The sequence below is a fragment of the Ammospiza caudacuta genome, chromosome 19 (genome assembly GCF_027887145.1).
Source record: "Ammospiza caudacuta isolate bAmmCau1 chromosome 19, bAmmCau1.pri, whole genome shotgun sequence".
Classification (NCBI taxonomy): Eukaryota; Metazoa; Chordata; class Aves; order Passeriformes; family Passerellidae; genus Ammospiza; species Ammospiza caudacuta.
The window spans coordinates 13,046,044-13,064,055 of NC_080611.1; the positions used below are offsets into that span (position 1 = coordinate 13,046,044).

The window sequence follows — 18,012 nt, forward strand, 5'->3', positions numbered from 1 at the left end:
CAGTCCAGAGTGGGGACAAGTCCTAGCTGTCAGCCACCTGTTGACCCTTCCTGTTGACTCACAGGTCCTCGTGGCTGCTGTTTTCCCCAGGATCTGCCATTTACCTCAAGGAGCGGCAGCCAGAAGATGTGTCAAAGCACCTTCTTCAGCATCTCAGGTAAGGGCCACAGTGAGCATGTAAGTGGAAGGAGTATGTGTGAGAGCACGTGGCTGTGTCTGTCTGCTCGTCTCTGTGTGTGTGAGCGCATGCTGACTGGATTTAACCTTGTGTGTGTGACTTTTGCTTTCCAGGTTTTGCAACTCCTTGTTAAATTTAGAATAAAAAATCCCCAGCTGCCTTCCACCCTGGCTGATTTTTTTTTTGGTCCCGGCCAAGTAAAAACCCAGAAAAATACCACAAGATAGGCTAGAAAAGAACCAAAAAACCAAGAAAAAAAACCCAATATGGGTGAGAATACCGAGAAAAAAACCCCCAAGATGGGCAAGAAAAAAATGCAGAAAACACCCACAGAAAACCAAGAAAAAAACCCCAGGATGGGCAAGAAGAATCCCAGAAAAACAATGCTACATGGACCAGAAAAAACCCAGGAAAAACCAGAAAAAAAAACGGAAAAAAAAGGGAAAAAAAATCCCAAGATGGGCAAGGAAAAAAACCCCCCCAAAAAAAACCACAAGATGGGCAAGGAGAAGATCCACAAAAAACCCAGAAAAATCACAGAAAAACCCCCAAGAAGGGCAAGAAAAAACCCAGAAAACACCCACAGAAAACCAAGGAAAAAACCCCAAGATGGGTGAGAAAACTCCCAGGAAAAAAAACCAAGATGGACCAGAAAAAACCCTTAAAAAACCAAGGAAAAAAAATTAAAAAAAAAACGGAAAAAAACCCAAGGATAGGCAAGAATACTCCAGAAAAAACCTCAGAAAAAATCCGCAAGATGGGCAAGAAAAAACCCAGAAAAAAACACAAAAAAAACCCCCAAGATGGGCAAGAAGAAATCTGGAACAAACACCCCAAGACTGGCAAGAAAAAACGCCAAGATGGGCAAGAAAAAACTGACGTAAAACCGGCCGCAAAGCGCGACTGTCGTAAAAGGTGCCGTAAAGCGCGACTGTCGTAAAAGGTGCCGTAAAGCGCGACTGTCGTAAAAGGTGCCGTAAAGCGCGACTGTCGTAAAAGGTGCCGTAAAGCGCGACTGTCGTAAAAGGTGCCGTAAAGCGCGACTGTCGTAAAAGGTACCGTAAAGCGCGACTGTCGTAAAACCGGCCGTAAAGCGCGACTGTCGTAAAAGGTGCCGTAAAGCGCGACTGTCGTAAAAGGTGCCGTAAAGCGCGACTGTCGTAAAAGGTGCCGTAAAGCGCGACTGTCGTAAAAGGTGCCGTAAAACGCGACTGTCGTAAAAGGTGCCGTAAAGCGCGACTGTCGTAAAAGGTGCCGTAAAGCGCGACTGTCGTAAAAGGTGCCGTAAAGCGCGACTGTCGTAAAAGGTGCCGTAAAGCGCGACTGTCGTAAAACCGGCCGTAAAGCGCGACTGTCGTAAAAGGTGCCGTAAAGCGCGACTGTCGTAAAAGGTGCCGTAAAACGCGACTGTCGTAAAAGGTGCCGTAAAGCGCGACTGTCGTAAAAGGTGCCGTAAAGCGCGACTGTCGTAAAACCGGCCGTAAAGCGCGACTGTCGTAAAAGGTGCCGTAAAGCGCGACTGTCGTAAAAGGTGCCGTAAAGCGCGACTGTCGTAAAACCGGCCGTAAAGCGCGACTGTCGTAAAAGGTGCCGTAAAGCGCGACTGTCGTAAAAGGTGCCGTAAAGCGCGACTGTCGTAAAAGGTGCCGTAAAGCGCGACTGTCGTAAAAGGTGCCGTAAAGCGCGACTGTCGTAAAACCGGCCGTAAAGCGCGACTGTCGTAAAACCGGCCGTAAAGCGCGACTGTCGTAAAAGGTGCCGTAAAGCGCGACTGTCGTAAAAGGTGCCGTAAAGCGCGACTGTCGTAAAAGGTGCCGTAAAGCGCGACTGTCGTAAAAGGTGCCGTAAAACGCGACTGTCGTAAAAGGTGCCGTAAAGCGCGACTGTCGTAAAAGGTGCCGTAAAGCGCGACTGTCGTAAAAGGTGCCGTAAAGCGCGACTGTCGTAAAACCGGCCGTAAAGCGCGACTGTCGTAAAAGGTGCCGTAAAGCGCGACTGTCGTAAAAGGTGCCGTAAAGCGCGACTGTCGTAAAAGGTGCCGTAAAGCGCGACTGTCGTAAAACCGGCCGTAAAGCGCGACTGTCGTAAAAGGTGCCGTAAAGCGCGACTGTCGTAAAAGGTGCCGTAAAGCGCGACTGTCGTAAAACCGGCCGTAAAGCGCGACTGTCGTAAAAGGTGCCGTAAAGCGCGACTGTCGTAAAAGGTGCCGTAAAGCGCGACTGTCGTAAAAGGTGCCGTAAAGCGCGACTGTCGTAAAACCGGCCGTAAAGCGCGACTGTCGTAAAAGGTGCCGTAAAGCGCGACTGTCGTAAAAGGTGCCGTAAAGCGCGACTGTCGTAAAACCGGCCGTAAAGCGCGACTGTCGTAAAAGGTGCCGTAAAGCGCGACTGTCGTAAAACCGGCCGTAAAGCGCGACTGTCGTAAAAGGTGCCGTAAAGCGCGACTGTCGTAAAAGGTGCCGTAAAGCGCGACTGTCGTAAAAGGTACCGTAAATCGCGACTGTCGTAAAACCGGCCGTAAAGCGCGACTGTCGTAAAACCGGCCGTAAAGCGCGACTGTCGTAAAAGGTGCCGTAAAGCGCGACTGTCGTAAAAGGTGCCGTAAAGCGCGACTGTCGTAAAAGGTGCCGTAAAGCGCGACTGTCGTAAAAGGTGCCGTAAAGCGCGACTGTCGTAAAACCGGCCGTAAAGCGCGACTGTCGTAAAAGGTGCCGTAAAGCGCGACTGTCGTAAAACCGGCCGTAAAGCGCGACTGTCGTAAAAGGTGCCGTAAAGCGCGACTGTCGTAAAAGGTGCCGTAAAGCGCGACTGTCGTAAAAGGTGCCGTAAAGCGCGACTGTCGTAAAAGGTGCCGTAAAGCGCGACTGTCGTAAAACCGGCCGTAAAGCGCGACTGTCGTAAAAGGTGCCGTAAAGCGCGACTGTCGTAAAAGGTGCCGTAAAGCGCGACTGTCGTAAAAGGTGCCGTAAAGCGCGACTGTCGTAAAAGGTGCCGTAAAGCGCGACTGTCGTAAAAGGTGCCGTAAAGCGCGACTGTCGTAAAACCGGCCGTAAAGCGCGACTGTCGTAAAAGGTGCCGTAAAGCGCGACTGTCGTAAAAGGTGCCGTAAATCGCGACTGTCGTAAAACCGGCCGTAAAGCGCGACTGTCGTAAAAGGTGCCGTAAAGCGCGACTGTCGTAAAAGGTGCCGTAAAGCGCGACTGTCGTAAAAGGTGCCGTAAAGCGCGACTGTCGTAAAAGGTGCCGTAAAGCGCGACTGTCGTAAAACCGGCCGTAAAGCGCGACTGTCGTAAAAGGTGCCGTAAAGCGCGACTGTCGTAAAAGGTGCCGTAAAGCGCGACTGTCGTAAAACCGGCCGTAAAGCGCGACTGTCGTAAAAGGTGCCGTAAAGCGCGACTGTCGTAAAAGGTGCCGTAAAGCGCGATTGTCGTAAAACCAGCCGTAAAGCGCGACTTTAGTAAAAGGCCCTAGGTAGGTTCTAGATACAATTCTAGGTCTAGTTCTAGGTGCGTTCTAGGTATGTTCTAGATGTAGTTCCGTACAGTGAATATGGTCTGGGTGTGGTCTAGATTACGTTATAGGTGCGTTCTAGACTGCGTTCTAGACTGCGTTCTAGGCATGTTCTGGGTTACGCTCTAAGTTTGTCCTAGAGCGCGTTCTAGGTACGTTCTAGATTGCGTTCTATGTATGTCCTAGATTTCGTTCTAGATTGCGTTCTAGGTGTGTTCTAGAGCGCGTTCTAGGTACGTTCTAGATTTCGTTCTAGGTGTGTTCTAGATCGCGTTCTAGGTATGTTCTAGATTTCGTTTTAGATTGCGTTCTAGAGAGCGCTCTAGGTATGTTCTAGAACGCGTTCTAGATTGCTGTCTGGGTGTGTTCCAGATTGCGTTCTAGGTGTGTTCTAGAGCGCGTTATGGAGCGCGTTATAGCTATGTTCTAGATTCCGTTCTAGGTGGGCGCTAGATTGTGTTCTAGGCACGTTCTAGACTCTAAATTGAGTTCTAGATTGCTTTGTATTAGGCTCTAGATTTGCGTTCTAGGTGCGTTCTAGACATGTTCTAGACTCTATGAATCTTTGTAGATTGTGTTCTAGGTGTGTTCTGGGTTCCGTTCTAGATACAGTTCTAGGTACGTTCCAGAATGTTATGTTCTGTATATGTACTAGATATGTATTAAGTATGCTTCCGGATACGGTTCTAGGTATGGCTCTATGTTATATAGAATTATGTATAATACATATTCATAATATATAATACATACAATATATAATTCTATATAATCTATATAATACTATATATAAAGTATATATTCTATTTACAAATATTAATTAGTTTCACTCCAAGTATGAATTGAATTTGGCTGCTCAGTTATGCAACAAGCTGGTCCTTCATCTGAATGGATGTGCTTGCTTGAATGCTTGCCAGTGCCTGATGGCTGGAAGGCAAATGAAACTTTCTCTCACAAAACTGTGCAGTGGTATCATGGGTTGACTGGCAAAAAATAATGTATTTTCCTATGCCCGTTTGAGTTACTGATGATTATTTTCAGATTCAGAATAGAAGCATAAATTGTCAAAGCAAAATACCAGGTGAGGATTCTCTGAGGAAGAAGGAAAAGCCAGGCGTTTTTATAATCCCTAAAAGTTTGTGTTTTGAAGAATCCAAACATAAACTTAACTCTTGAGCATTTATGTTTATACAATTCATTGTACTCACAGGAAATAACATTAGGAATTGATTACTGCTGGTATCACCCCCTTCATAGCTGTGTGGACTAAGTTGATTCCAGTCATGTACAGAACTTGTGGCATTTTACTTCTTCAATTGTAATTGTTGTCCCAACCTCAATTTGAACCTGAAATGTCACCAGACTATCCTTTTTAGGTTAAAATAGAAAATAAAATATTGGAGCCTTTTGACTTCAGTAGTCTAACTCTGCTGAGTTTCCAGGATCCATCTGTAAATTAGTTTGGCTTTCAGCTTCCACTGTCCATAACATGTTCACTGTTCATAATTTTAACTTCAGACAGGGAACTGATGTTCAGGCAAAAATGGATGGTTTAACACATAGCTCTAGATATAGCTCTAGATATAGCTCTAGATATATAGAATTAGATATAATATATAATAATAATATATAATATATAAAATATATAATTATATATAACAATAGATATAATATTATCTATAAAGTATATATTCTATATAAGATATATTTCTATGAATACTATATATTTATATACATATTTTCAACTGCTTCTCAGATGAAAATGATTCAAGAACACTCCTCTTTCCAGACCAGTGACAAAATTGGATTTTCAGCAGAACAAAACACGTGTGAGCTCTCAGGTGGGGAGCTCCAGAGTCCTGAGCCCCCAGCTGATTCCAGTGCTGCCTTCTGTCTAATCCCAGCCTGTGTTGGCAACCTGCCCTCCCATTTCAGCAGAAATTCAGAGAGGTGAGCTGGAGTCACTGGGCACAGCACAGTGGCTGGAGCTCATCAGCCTGTTCCATACAGAAACCAGCTCTAGCAGAGTTATTCTGCTCCTGTGGTGTGCTCAGCTGGGCTGAGGTGAATCAGTCAGTTTGAATGGATTGCCTGGGAGCATCATGCAGTAATAGTCTCAAAGTGCATTGTCACCATATCCTTACCTGCTCAAGGAAAATTCCCTGGAGCTTTGAGTGCTAAGAACATGGAGTGCATGGAGGAATGGTTTCCTTCAGGCTCTCTGGTTTCCCAATATGTTTTTGGTGGCGACTGGTTCATGGAGAGGATGAGAAACAAGTATGATGTTCTGTAGAAGAAGGTTTATTAGTTCTGTTGGTCTCTGACTATATTTCTGTTATTAATCTGTTTTAGTTAGTAATTGGACAGGTCACCTGTGCATAGGACTGGGAGTTGTTATAACTCCTCTAGGTGAGGCTGTAGCATGTTTCTTCAATCCTTGGCATAGAGAGGAGTCAATACCATGTTATTTAATGGAGGCTGAAGAGTGTTTGTGCTCCTAAAATATTTGAGACAAGGAAGATCCTGTCCATAGTGATTTGATAAAGGACAGGGATCCTACCCTTTCTGTCTGTCAGTGCTGACTCACACATGTTTGTTATTTGCACCATACCACTGCCTGTGTAGCTCTTAAGACCCCCTTAGGCATCCAGACACAGTCTGTATCTCAAACAGCCTAAAAATTCAATGATGGGATGAATTCTTTTGGAGACTATTTTTCTCTTATTAGGTTCCTATCTCAAGTGAACAAACTGCTTGATTTACAGCACTGTTGTTTGAGAGGTTCCCTTGTGTAGCTGAAGATTCGTGTAATTGCTACTTTGCAGCAAATAAAAAAAATTTCTCTGGTTCAAACTGCAATTTGACTATTTCTGATGTGTAGAGCCCATTATCAGAGCCTTGATGAGGCGCAGAACAGATTTGGATGAAAATGATGAGATTTGGATGAAATGGCCCTCCATCAGGGCAGGCTACAAAGATCCTCCTCTTTGAGGTATTGGCCCTTTTGATGCATAAAATGCATGAAAATTTGCTTGAAAAGTGCAAGTTGATGAGTAAAAGAGAATTCACAGTAATTGTAGTGAAATGAAAAAAGAAAACAGGCAAAAGCATTGGAAAGAATATGTTTAATTGCATGTAATTACTTGATGTGGGTTTCAGTCAGGGAAAAAAGGAAAAAGGAACATGCTAAATAGCGCTGGTGTGGCAATTACTCTTTGATGATTTTCTCAAATGACTGAACTTTGTGTATTATTAAAAAAAATAAAGATACAGCAACAACAAAAACAAAAAAAAAACCCAACCAGGAAAACCACACACACTACTTTATGTTGTAAGAACTTTGCTGTATCAGTCAAAATGCTCTGCCACCTCATGATTTTTGCATGTGTAGACAAAATGAACTTTGTTTCCTGGTAATGCTGTGTCAACATGCTAGGTGGGATGCAAGTTTAATAGTTTTAACTATCAGGGTGTGAGTAAAACATTGCCTGGGTTATCTGATAGCCTAAGCACTTTGAGATGGAGCTTCTCAGTTGAACAATTTTTTGACATGCCAGGTTTGCTGACAAACAAATCTGAACAAGTTGCAGTCTGGTGAAATAAAAATACAAGAGAAGCAGAAATAGAGGTCCAATAGAGGTGGGACAAGGTTCCTAGCACTAATTCAAATGGTTTTGTCTCTAAACAAGTAATCAGACTGTGGTGGTGTTTGAGGGTCCCCAGGACAAGGGAAGAAATGACATCTGATAATGCCTCATCTTCCCTGAGGAGGCTTCCAGTAAGGAAAGGACAAATGCGGGAGTCTGGGGCTTTCCTTCTGGGAAATTGAAAATCGAGGAAGAAAACTAGATAGGGACAAAGAAAACTGATGCTATCCTTCTGATAACAGAACTGAACTCATAAATGAATTTAGGACTGGTCCTCAGCATCTTTTAGGATTCTGTCAATGCACCTGTGACTGAGACTGGCAGTGATTTTCCCAGGTACAAAAATACAACTTCATTTCAATGTGAAGGATTAGTCAAGGTCCAGCTGTATTTTGCTTGGAAAAAAATTCTGCCTGCTATATCTGCACCAGAACAGGCTTATTGGTGGAATTCTTTTCTGCAGATGTGGCAATTTTTGGGGGGGCTGTTTTTGGTCCTAATCTGGATTATTTCTTCTGGTTTTTGTGATAACTTTCACAGATAGGCAGGTAACTGGTAGTATTCTCCCAGTCTAAGTAGGTTTCTAGGAAAATGGAGTAGTAATAAAAAAGTAGGCATAGCAAGCTAAAGAAAGAAAAGACCTGTGCTGCATCTTTGTAGCCTTTTTTTTATTTCACTGTGATGGAACACCACTCAGCTGAGTAGGGAAATATTGTCCAGTTCAGACTGTAATTGAGTAGAATCTGACTTATTTGGGGCTGAACACAAAAGTGAGGATAAATCAAGGAATTAACAAGACCGAGAGAACAGACTCTACTTTCCAAATCCCAGAGTGCCAGTGCTGGAAAGTTTATTGTAATGGAATTTCAAGCCAGGATTTCCAGGCTCAGGAGGTTTAGTTATTTTGGATGCATTTCAGATCAGCAGTGCCTGCTTGGCATGCTGTCTGCTCCTGTTGCAGCATTTAGTTTTGTGACAGGTTCTGTGTGAGAAACAAGAATGGCCCATATCAGCACACCTTGGCAGCTTTATTTCAGCTGTAGCATTTTCAAGGAGAAGTTCCACAGCTGTTATTCCTTGTAACCCTGGGCCGGTGTCTTTGCTTGAAATGGTTGAAAAGGACGTGCAAACTGAAGGCTCTTCCCCATAGAAAGGTGTCAGCTCAGCTGCTGTCGCTCCCAACGTGTGCAGAGTTACAAACACAGAGCCCTGGGGCAGCAATGCCATCAGCTGGCAGTTCAGCAGTTATAATTTACCACAGGGGATGGAATGGTTTTTTTGTGAGGGTTATCTTAGCAAGGCGCTCACTGGGGGACCCATCTGTTTCTGCTCATGTGCTTCCAAGGGTGACGTTTGCTAGCAGGGCCAAAAACCCCCCGGGAAACTGCATGTGAGCACAGTTCTCAGGCGTAACCCATTGTAACTACATTTCCTCCTGTCTGTGATCTGCAGAACTCATCTGATAGGGAGTTTCTTTCCCAGTACTTTGGGTGAGTAGACTCACTAAATCCTGCTTCCTCTGTTTCTGCACTAGGGTTCATCCAGCACTGAGTACTGTGGGAATGTGTAAAATCAGAGGGGTTTGGGAAAGCTGCAAAAGGCAGGCCTCAGAGACAGCAGAACTGTGATCAGAGCTGAGCAGCAGCCATGAGATTGGTCAGCAGAAAAACTATTTAAACTGTGGAAAAGCAAGGACAAATAGAACAATGGTCTGTGTATTAACACTTGCCTAGAATGACTCCCTAAGCTACAGAAAGTTTATCTAGCAAGATATTAGGAAGTTCTAGGCTTAATACTGGAGCTCTGTGCATTGTGTTTAAGGCTCACAAGCAGGTATTGTATTTGAAATAAGCAAGCATTGTTTAACCAAAGGTACCTGTGCTTACAGTGGTTGGATAGAGCTACTGTCAATGTGCTTTTGCTTTGTGTGATTGGGCAAAAAACTGATAAAGTGAGTTGTGACATTGAGTTCTTGGTCTGCTGCCTGGGATGTGAGCTGGTGGCATCTTCCCATTGCCGTAACCATGGAATGAGGCTGATGCTGGAAAATCAAACGGCTCAAGGCAGTTCCCAGCAGCCCTGCCCTGTTTGTGATTTGTGCACAGACCCTTGCCAGTGTCAAGTACTTGGCACAGAGCTATGGTGAGAGGCACTGTGAAACTCCTGATCTCCTGCCTTCCTGCTTCCTCCCCATTTCCCTGATCCCTGAAAGCGTTTAGCCATGACAGCACTTCTCTTCACTTTAGCCATGACAGCACTGCACTTCATGTTCTAACAAGTGTTGGTTGCACAGAGGTAGTGCTGAAACTGTTGATGGTGCTGTTATTAGATGACCCCTGACACTCACCAACTAACTGAGAAACTGGAGACCATGAATTTCCCATTTCTCCTGAAATCACTTTCTTTCAGAAACTGCTGCACAGTCTTCCACACAACGCATTACTTAAAGGCAGAGATGAGAATTCAGGGAGTGGGGTCTGACTTCCAGCTGAGGTAATTGTGCAAGGCTACTGCCAGGGAAGAAGCGAGGCAATCCTGACTGGATTGAAGGCTGCCTCACTGTGAGCAACCCCTGAACCTGGAGAGAACATCTGAGTGCTTGTTAGGCTGCTGAGAGGTGGGTCTGACAGCTGCTCCTTGTGTGCATAAAGACACAGAAAGCACACAGTCCTGAGGAAGGGAAAGTTGGATGTTAATTGGCTCCGAGTGACTTCTGGTGCCAGGAATGCTCAGTATGGGATGATGCTGGGGATGTAAATGGCAGGAGAGAATTAATTGCATATTGTGAGTGAGGAAGGACTATGGTGCTCAGAAATGAGTTTAGCTTGTTTTGTTGGTTTTCTGGTAATTTTTCTAATTTGGGTTAATTTTGTGGTAGTGATTATGCCTAAATATTGTTCTAAGTCTGAAATTAGTACTGTGGTTATCTGTTGAAAAAGTTCTTAGTCTCTTATCAGGTTTTTTTTGTATATATATATTTGTATATATTTATTTAATTTAAATAAATATAAGTAAAAAAATATGATACAGAAAATATATATCTATTATTATATTAGAAGGTATTCTCTCTAATATATATAATATCTATGAATAAAATAAATAAAAATATCCATATAAATATCATTAAATTTTGAAAAATAAATTTACTTTCTAAATTTTAAATCTGGTTCAAATAAAGGGGTGTCCTTGGTTTTTATTTGGTTAGAGGCAGGAGTTTTATTTTAAATAATATAAGTAATATAGAAATGTGGATCTTAAGATAGAAATATATAATAAATATATAAAGAGAAATTGCTAAAGTATGAATATAAATTTATATATAAATATATGTAAGTAATAGGAAGAGTTGTAGTATAGAATATAAATAACATTATATGGGAATATAAATATAAAAATATGTAAATATAGTTTAAAAGAAAGGGAATGTTTTGGCTTTTATTTAAGTAGAGGCAGGGGTTTTATTTTGAATATTATAAGTGTTAGAGAAGTAAAAATCTTGACGCAGAAATATTTAATCAATGCATAAAAATATGTATAAAAATATATAAATATCTACTCGCATCAGATGTAATATAGAATATAAATTTATTTATAACTTGACATTGGTAAAGATAAATGTATAAGTAAGCAATAGACATTAATATACATTATAAATACAAATATGAATATAAAAATCAGACATAAGGATAAAACATATTTAAATATTTTTTAAAAGAAAGGGTTGGGGTCTTTTTTATTATTGGGTTAGAGGCAGGGTTTTTATTTTAAATAATATGAATGTAGATATTATTGTTATATATTTCTAAATATTGAGATATAAAATCAAGATATAAATATATATATATAAACACAAAATTTAAGTAAATATAAATAATAGGAAGAGATGTAATGGAGAATACAAATAAGAGTATACATTAGTATACATTTTAAATGTAAAAGTGAATATGAACCTGAAAAACAGAATTTTAAAAAATATTTAAATACAGTTGAGAAGACTGAGGTTCTTTTTGGCTTTAATGTGGGTAGAGGCAGGGGTTTTATTTTAAATAATGTAAGTGTTACAGATGTAAAAATCCTAACACAGAAAGATATAATAAATATATAAAGATATGAATAAAAGTATATAAAAATATAAGTAATAGGAACACATGTAACATAGAATATAAATTTATAAATAAATCGCTAAATATAAATGCAAAATCGATCATACATCAGTAAACATTTTAAATATAAATTTGAAAAATGTTTTTTTAAAAAAATTAAATACAGTTGAGATGAAAGGGGGTTTTATTTGCCATGTATGGGGTAGAGGCAGGGGTTTTATTTTGAGTACTGTGAGTGTTACAGAAGTAAAAATCCTAACAGAAATATATACTTACTATGTAAAAATATGTATAAACATATAAAAATAAATTTAAGTTTTAGGGATATATGCAATATGGAATAGAAATGTATTCATAAAAACAAATGTATAAATGGACAGTGTACATCAATATACATTGTAAATAGAAATGTGAATATTAATATGAAAAAAATATTTTTTTAAATATTTAATTTTTTTTTTAAAGAAATTGTTGAGGTTTTGTTTTGTTTTGTTCTATTAGATTAGAGGCAGAAGTTTTTTTTTCCTCTTCCCGGTTGTTTTGGGGCATTTATTTCAGAGCAGTTTTCGGCGGGGATCGCCCCTGTTCTTTTTTGCCGTCTTCGCTGCCCGCAGCCCCGAGGCGCGCTGCGCCCCCGGCTGGGGCGGGCGGCAGTGCTGCCGCCTTGTGGACAGAGCGCGGTACTGCAGCCCTGCGCCGAGAGGGCTGCCATCTTGGGAGCGGCGAGTCGCGGGTGTCGCGGACTTTTGGTTGACCTTCTCAACAGGGCGGCGAAAAGGGCGGGGAAGTGGAGGACCGGGGTGGGTGTCACTGGACTGCCTGCATGGAATACCGACCCCGGCGCGGTCCCGGTGGTATTTTCTGTGACGTTTCAAGTGTACCCGACACATGCTGTGGTCTCAGCGGCGCCGCGGGCGGGCGTATTTCGGCGGGTTTGTGACAGGCATGTGGGGAAACGCCTCGCTGTGCCGGGGTCCTCTGACAGCCGCTTTCCCGCCCTGAGGGAGCCGAGCCGGGCCGAATTGTTCCGAAGAGCCGAAGAGCCGAGTGTGGGCGAAAACAGCCGAGTTTCCCCTAAGAGCCGAGTGTAGCCGAAAATAGCCGAGTTTCCCCGAAGAGCCGAGTGTGGCCGAACACAGCCGAGTTTCACCGAAGAGCCGAGTGTGGCCGAACACAGCCGACTTGAGACGAAGAGCCGAGTGTGGCCGAACACAGCCGACTTGAGACGAAGAGCCGAGTGTGGCCGAACACAGCCGACTTGAGACGAAGAGCCGATGATAGCCGAGTGTAACCGATAGCCGACTGTAGCCGACATTGGCCGCATTTAGACAAAGAGCCGAATATGACCAACTTTAGCCCAACCGGGCCGAGTTCAGCCGAAGAGCCGGAAAAGCCGAATTTAGACGAAAAGCCGAACCGAAACGATTTTAGACCTAAGCCGAACCAAGCCTAATTTAGCCGAGTTTATTTAAACAGAACCGAACGACGCCGCAGCACTCTGCCTGCAGAGCGCCGGTGCAGACGGCAGGGGGCGGTGTATAAAGCGAGTATAAAATATCAACTGTATATAAGAAGGAATAAAAAGCTCTGTGTCATGTGCAGCAGTAGAAAATTTCAGGCTCCCAGGGAATAAATAGTTTTCTTTCAATCATTATAGTTTTGGGGTTTTTTTTACTCCCAGGTAGCCTGAAAGTTACTACTGCTGCTTTTTGATTCTAAAGCTAGGAAGGAAAACCAAGATTACAAATACAAGAAAAAGAAAGGGAAAGGGAAGGGGAAAAAAAGGAAAGGAAAGGAAAGAAAGCAGGAGAGCAGAAGGGAAGGGAAGGGAAAGGGGTGAAAAACAGCGTTAAAAAAAGAAAAAGAGTTGGAGGGGAAAAGAGAGGGCATTCGGGAGGAGCGGTCCTGCCTCAGGTCCTTCCCCGCCCTGGGGCGAAGGACCCGTTTGATGCCCGGGAGGGACTGCAGCTCCCGGTGGCGGGGGACGGAGCCGTGGCTGTCAGCCCGAGACTCCAACTCCCGGCAGGCCCTGCTGCCGGCGCGGCGTGTGACGCAACGGCTATCGCGGCACATGAGTGGCTACCAGCCCGAGACTCCAACTCCCGGCAGGCCCTGCTGCCGGCGCGACGTGTGACGCAACGGCCGACGCTGCCCGGGATTTTTCTCTAAATCGGCAGTAAATACAGCTGAGTAAAATTAGCTTGGTTTTCTTCCTTCTTTTTTAACTGAATTGTTTTTATTAAAAATACTATTTGAATATGTAGAAAAAGTGGGGATGTCCTGTACTATATCCTAGCTTTTCTTGTTTATAGGGTGCTCAGAAAACATGCGTCCCTTAGAGTCCCTCAGAAAGGTTCTCAGTGCGATCTCTACCAAGGTATGTATTTACTAATAAGTGATCCCTTTAGATATTTGCCTGTGTACCTTTTCCTGTAATTCAGAGCTTGCGTTCTGTGGGTTTTACGATAAACCTGTAAAACATGTAAGAATGGTTTTGCAAGTCTGAATCGTTGAAGGCAGCAGTAAGTGGATTTAGAGCCTGTTCTTGACCAGACAACGGGAAAAAGTGTGACTTTGATGCTGAACTTGTTTTTTTCATTTTTCATTTGACTTGTCTGGAATGATTTAGGAATAGAGAGAGCTAGAAAAAGAGAGAAATGGAATTGATTATGGAGCACTCCTCAAATGCTCACCACGATTCAGTGTAGAGCCGAAGTGAAGGGTGATGGAACAGAGCTCTGTGCTTTAGAAGGAAATAAATTTAAACCTGACCTCCGCACAGAGTCTCACTAACTTCTTTTGTTTTAAAATACAAAATATTATTAGGAAGTGTTGGAAGTTAGTGTTTTGGGAAAGAAACGGCAGTTCCACAGAACATTCCATTTAACAGAGGCTCTGGGAACGATTCATGTTGTAACTGCTGTCACTGCAATCAGTTGGTGGTTCAGCCTTGAAATGTGCACTGGCCCTTCTATAAAGCACTGTTTTGTTTGCCTTTCAGTGCTATGAGTCTTGATAAATTGGAGAAGAGCCCAAGAGAAATTTTTCATCCCTTGATATAAAAGGTAGGAAGTGACTTTTTTTGGTTTGGTTCTTTTTCTTTATTATTTCCTGGAAATAAAAGTAATTAAGTATAGGTACTACTGGTTTGTTTCTTCCAGTAGCAGATGATAACAATAGCAGTAGTAATAGTAAAAATAATAATAGAAATAATAATAATAGCAATGTAATACTACTTAAACTGTCTTTATCCATTGAACTGGCCATTTCAAATCAAAACTTCTAAACACAAATCAAACCATCATCCTCGTAGAATCTTTCACAGCAGTGGGCTATAGATCCTGGTTTTGTTGACAGGATTTATTGGTTCTGGAATAGCAAGAGGGAAGTACAAGCCTAACTACTTCTAGCTCACAGACCCATCCAGTGAATACTGCTTTGTGTTTTGGTGGGCTTGTGATGACTTTGAAATCAATTGCTCATTCCAGTAAAAAAAATTAATGTTTTTTTGAACCTGACAGCAGAAATAACTTTAGGCACCAACTTAATAATAACAGATCACCAATTTAAGTTCATAATTTTATGCTGTACTATCAAAGTTTAAAGGTAAATTTTTACTTATTAGGAGATGGTATAAAGTGTATGTTCCAATGTGTTGGATGTATGCAAAGGTACATACGTACCCGAAAGTCCTTAGAGGAAACAAATTTTTACGTCTGCTGTTTGATTGTTTATCATACAATATTTGGTTTTATTTCCCAGGGATCGGTGAATTTTAACTTTGGAGTCCTCTGTGCTAAGGATGCTCAGCCTACAGATGATGAAATGTTCAGTAATGGTGAGTTTTTCACCTTCTCTTTAATTGCTATGCTGATCTGAATAAGAAAAAAACAAAAGCAAGAGAAAAAAAAAGGATGGTTTATTATTTTTTACGCTGTTATGTTTGTTTCCTCAGTATTTGCTGCAGCTCTGCGAACCCAAGCTTTGGGTTCCTTCTGTCCCACTGGGAGTTGCCCAGTTTGGTTGCATCTGGTGAAATTCACCCTGAGACCTTACAGAGCTAGCTCAAACTACGTGAGAGCCATTTGCAGTTCTCTCCAGACACCTGGAGAATGGGTGATGTTTCTGAGGGTCTGGCAAGTATACTTGTATCAAAACTCAGTCTGTGAAATTTCTGGGGAAAACCCTTCTGTGTCCTGAAGGGTTCAAACTCTGGTGAGGATCCAGTTATCAGGTGCTCACCTGGATGGTTCCAGCTCTTAAAGTGAACACTTGTACTCTTACCCTGTAGTTTACATCTATTGTATTTTTGTTATTTTGCAAGATTTTACGGCTTTGCAAAATATTGTGCATTTCACTCTTTGGAACCTCTCAGATCGTTCTTTGGTGCAGCACCACCTCATGGGACACTTGGCTGCCGTCCTGAAGGGGTTGGTCGCTAGAATTGTAAATCCTGGAGAGTTTGTAAGTCTTCTGTCCCCAGGGAGGTACCATGCTTTGTTTACTTTTGTTCTGTTTGTTAGGCGCTGCTTCTCATTGGAAGTATGAATTTCAAACTACCCTGTTCTTATTTTAACTGTTTTCCTGGTTCTCTCCCTACGGCAGGGAAAGACTCTCGTATCCTTGTCGTCGGGCTCGGTGCTGTCCAAGAAGATGCAGAGACTAAAAAAATCATAAGAAGCAAAATATGACTGCAGGGAAAAGAAGCTGGAGAGAACAGAAGGTGATATTGTTATCCTTACCCTGTATCAGAAACATCCGCTGTGCTTTGATGCTGGCAGCTGCCAGGGGCTTGTTAGCTCTTTGTAGGCAGGTGTAGGTGTTCACTTGTAGGTTTTTTCTCTGGACAAGTCAATTCAAACTTTGCTAAGCTTATATTTGCAAATTACTCTCTAGCACAGTCCAGCATGACATTTTTGAATGTTGTAAAAATACCATGTTACTTGGAAATTGCTAATGATGAGAAGCTTTAGGGAAAAATAAGATGTCAGGGTTGGGAGATGTGAGAAGAATTTTGAGGGGATGTTAGACTGAAATAAAGCACACTTGATGCTGGACTGGCACGCTGGCAGATCCCCTATTAAACAGTAGCGCTGAGATTAGCCTGGGGGTTGCCCATTGTTTCTGTAGAAATCAATGTTTTCTGGTCTTCAGAGGTAAGCTGCTTTGAAAAGCTGGAAGGCACAGCATAGTGACAATCCGTGTGCTTCGCATTAAAAATAGATTTCAGAAGGGTCCTAGGCTTTTGTCTTTTCCTAGAAGTCGATGTAATCCTATTGAGGAGTTTTTAATTCTGTGCTGCCATGTCATCGATCAGGGCCCTGTCGTACTGATCATCATACAGATGCAAAACAAAAAATCAGACCCTGTCCCGACCACTTAGAGCCCAGAACACGATTTCCTCAGGCTGCCATTTGTGTGCCATCGGTACTCACCATGGAAGCGAGCTGGGGATTGTTGCACCCGTTGGGAACAAACCGCTTCTCGTCACACAGTAATGGAATTGGGACGACGCCTCAGCCAGCCCCTCTCTCCTGAATCTGCAGCAGAGCAGTTCCAGTCCATGCGGGCAATCCAGTTCCTGACGATCTGAGCGCACGGAGCAGCGCTCAGCTGCTGTGGGGGGCTCAGGGAAGGCAGAGTGTGCATTGTCATCTTCCTGAACCTACAGACGCGAATCAAAGTGAGAAGCCACAGGGTGGAAATCAGTCGCATATATGCTAAATAAAACTTGCAGGTTTTTTTTAAGAATTGTTTTTGCTTGTTCTTTGTTGTGCTTCTGTGCTTAGAAAACCTCCCGTTACAATCAGTTCAGTTCATCAGTTGAACCTTTGTTTGCAGACTCTCACTGAGCAGAATTTGTTGCAGACTCAGTGCACGCTGTGCAGGCCTCCCGGGAGTGTGAGGAGCTCATGTGTGCTATTTTTTGCTTTAGGACGCTCTGAGGTATTTATTCCTTTTGGGATACATGATGAGAATTCCCAAGAGAGGTAGTTATAAGGTATGACATCGGGAAAAAGCCTGTGTGGTTGGAATGTTGTTGCTGTCAAAAGTTAATTTTTTCTTAGCCAGTAGTTAGCTTTTTGCTTTATTTTTGTGGTATCAATATTTTATTGTTTAAAAAATTCCTTCAAAATAACTTCAGTGGTCGCCCACCAGTACCTTGTTCAGATTTGCCTATTTGCTTGTAGCTGAAATGTTCACATCTTGTTTATCATTCTATTTAAGAAACTGCTGCCCAGCCAACTAATAACTGAATATCCATCTGTCTAGGACACGGGGAGAGGATTTAGGTAATGTCTTTATTTCCAGAAAAAAGTTCCAGTGTAGTTTCTAAATAGAGGAGAAGGGGGTGAAGACTCGGGGCTCTGATGCCGTTGGGGCACCCCAAGGTCCCCAGGAGAGGGGGCCCCACTGCGGTGCAGGAGCAGGTGTGTTCTCATGTAATATTGAACAAATTATAAATATAAATATGAAAATTATAAACATGAAAATATTTTTTAAATACTTAAATAAAGCGGGTTTTCTTTATTGGTCAATAGGCAGTGTTTTGATTGTAAAAATTATAAATGCAAATA

General features: G+C 42.4%; 1 long non-coding RNA gene across 1 annotated transcript; it reads left to right on the forward strand.

Moving 5' to 3' along the window:
* The first annotated feature begins 15,234 nt into the window (after window positions 1–15,234).
* LOC131566230 (uncharacterized) lies at window positions 15,235–17,365 on the forward strand. Its single transcript, XR_009275532.1, has 3 exons — window positions 15,235–15,272; window positions 16,040–16,157; window positions 16,752–17,365. It is a non-coding gene; the product is annotated as an uncharacterized LOC131566230 (long non-coding RNA).
* The last annotated feature ends 647 nt before the right edge of the window (window positions 17,366–18,012 follow it).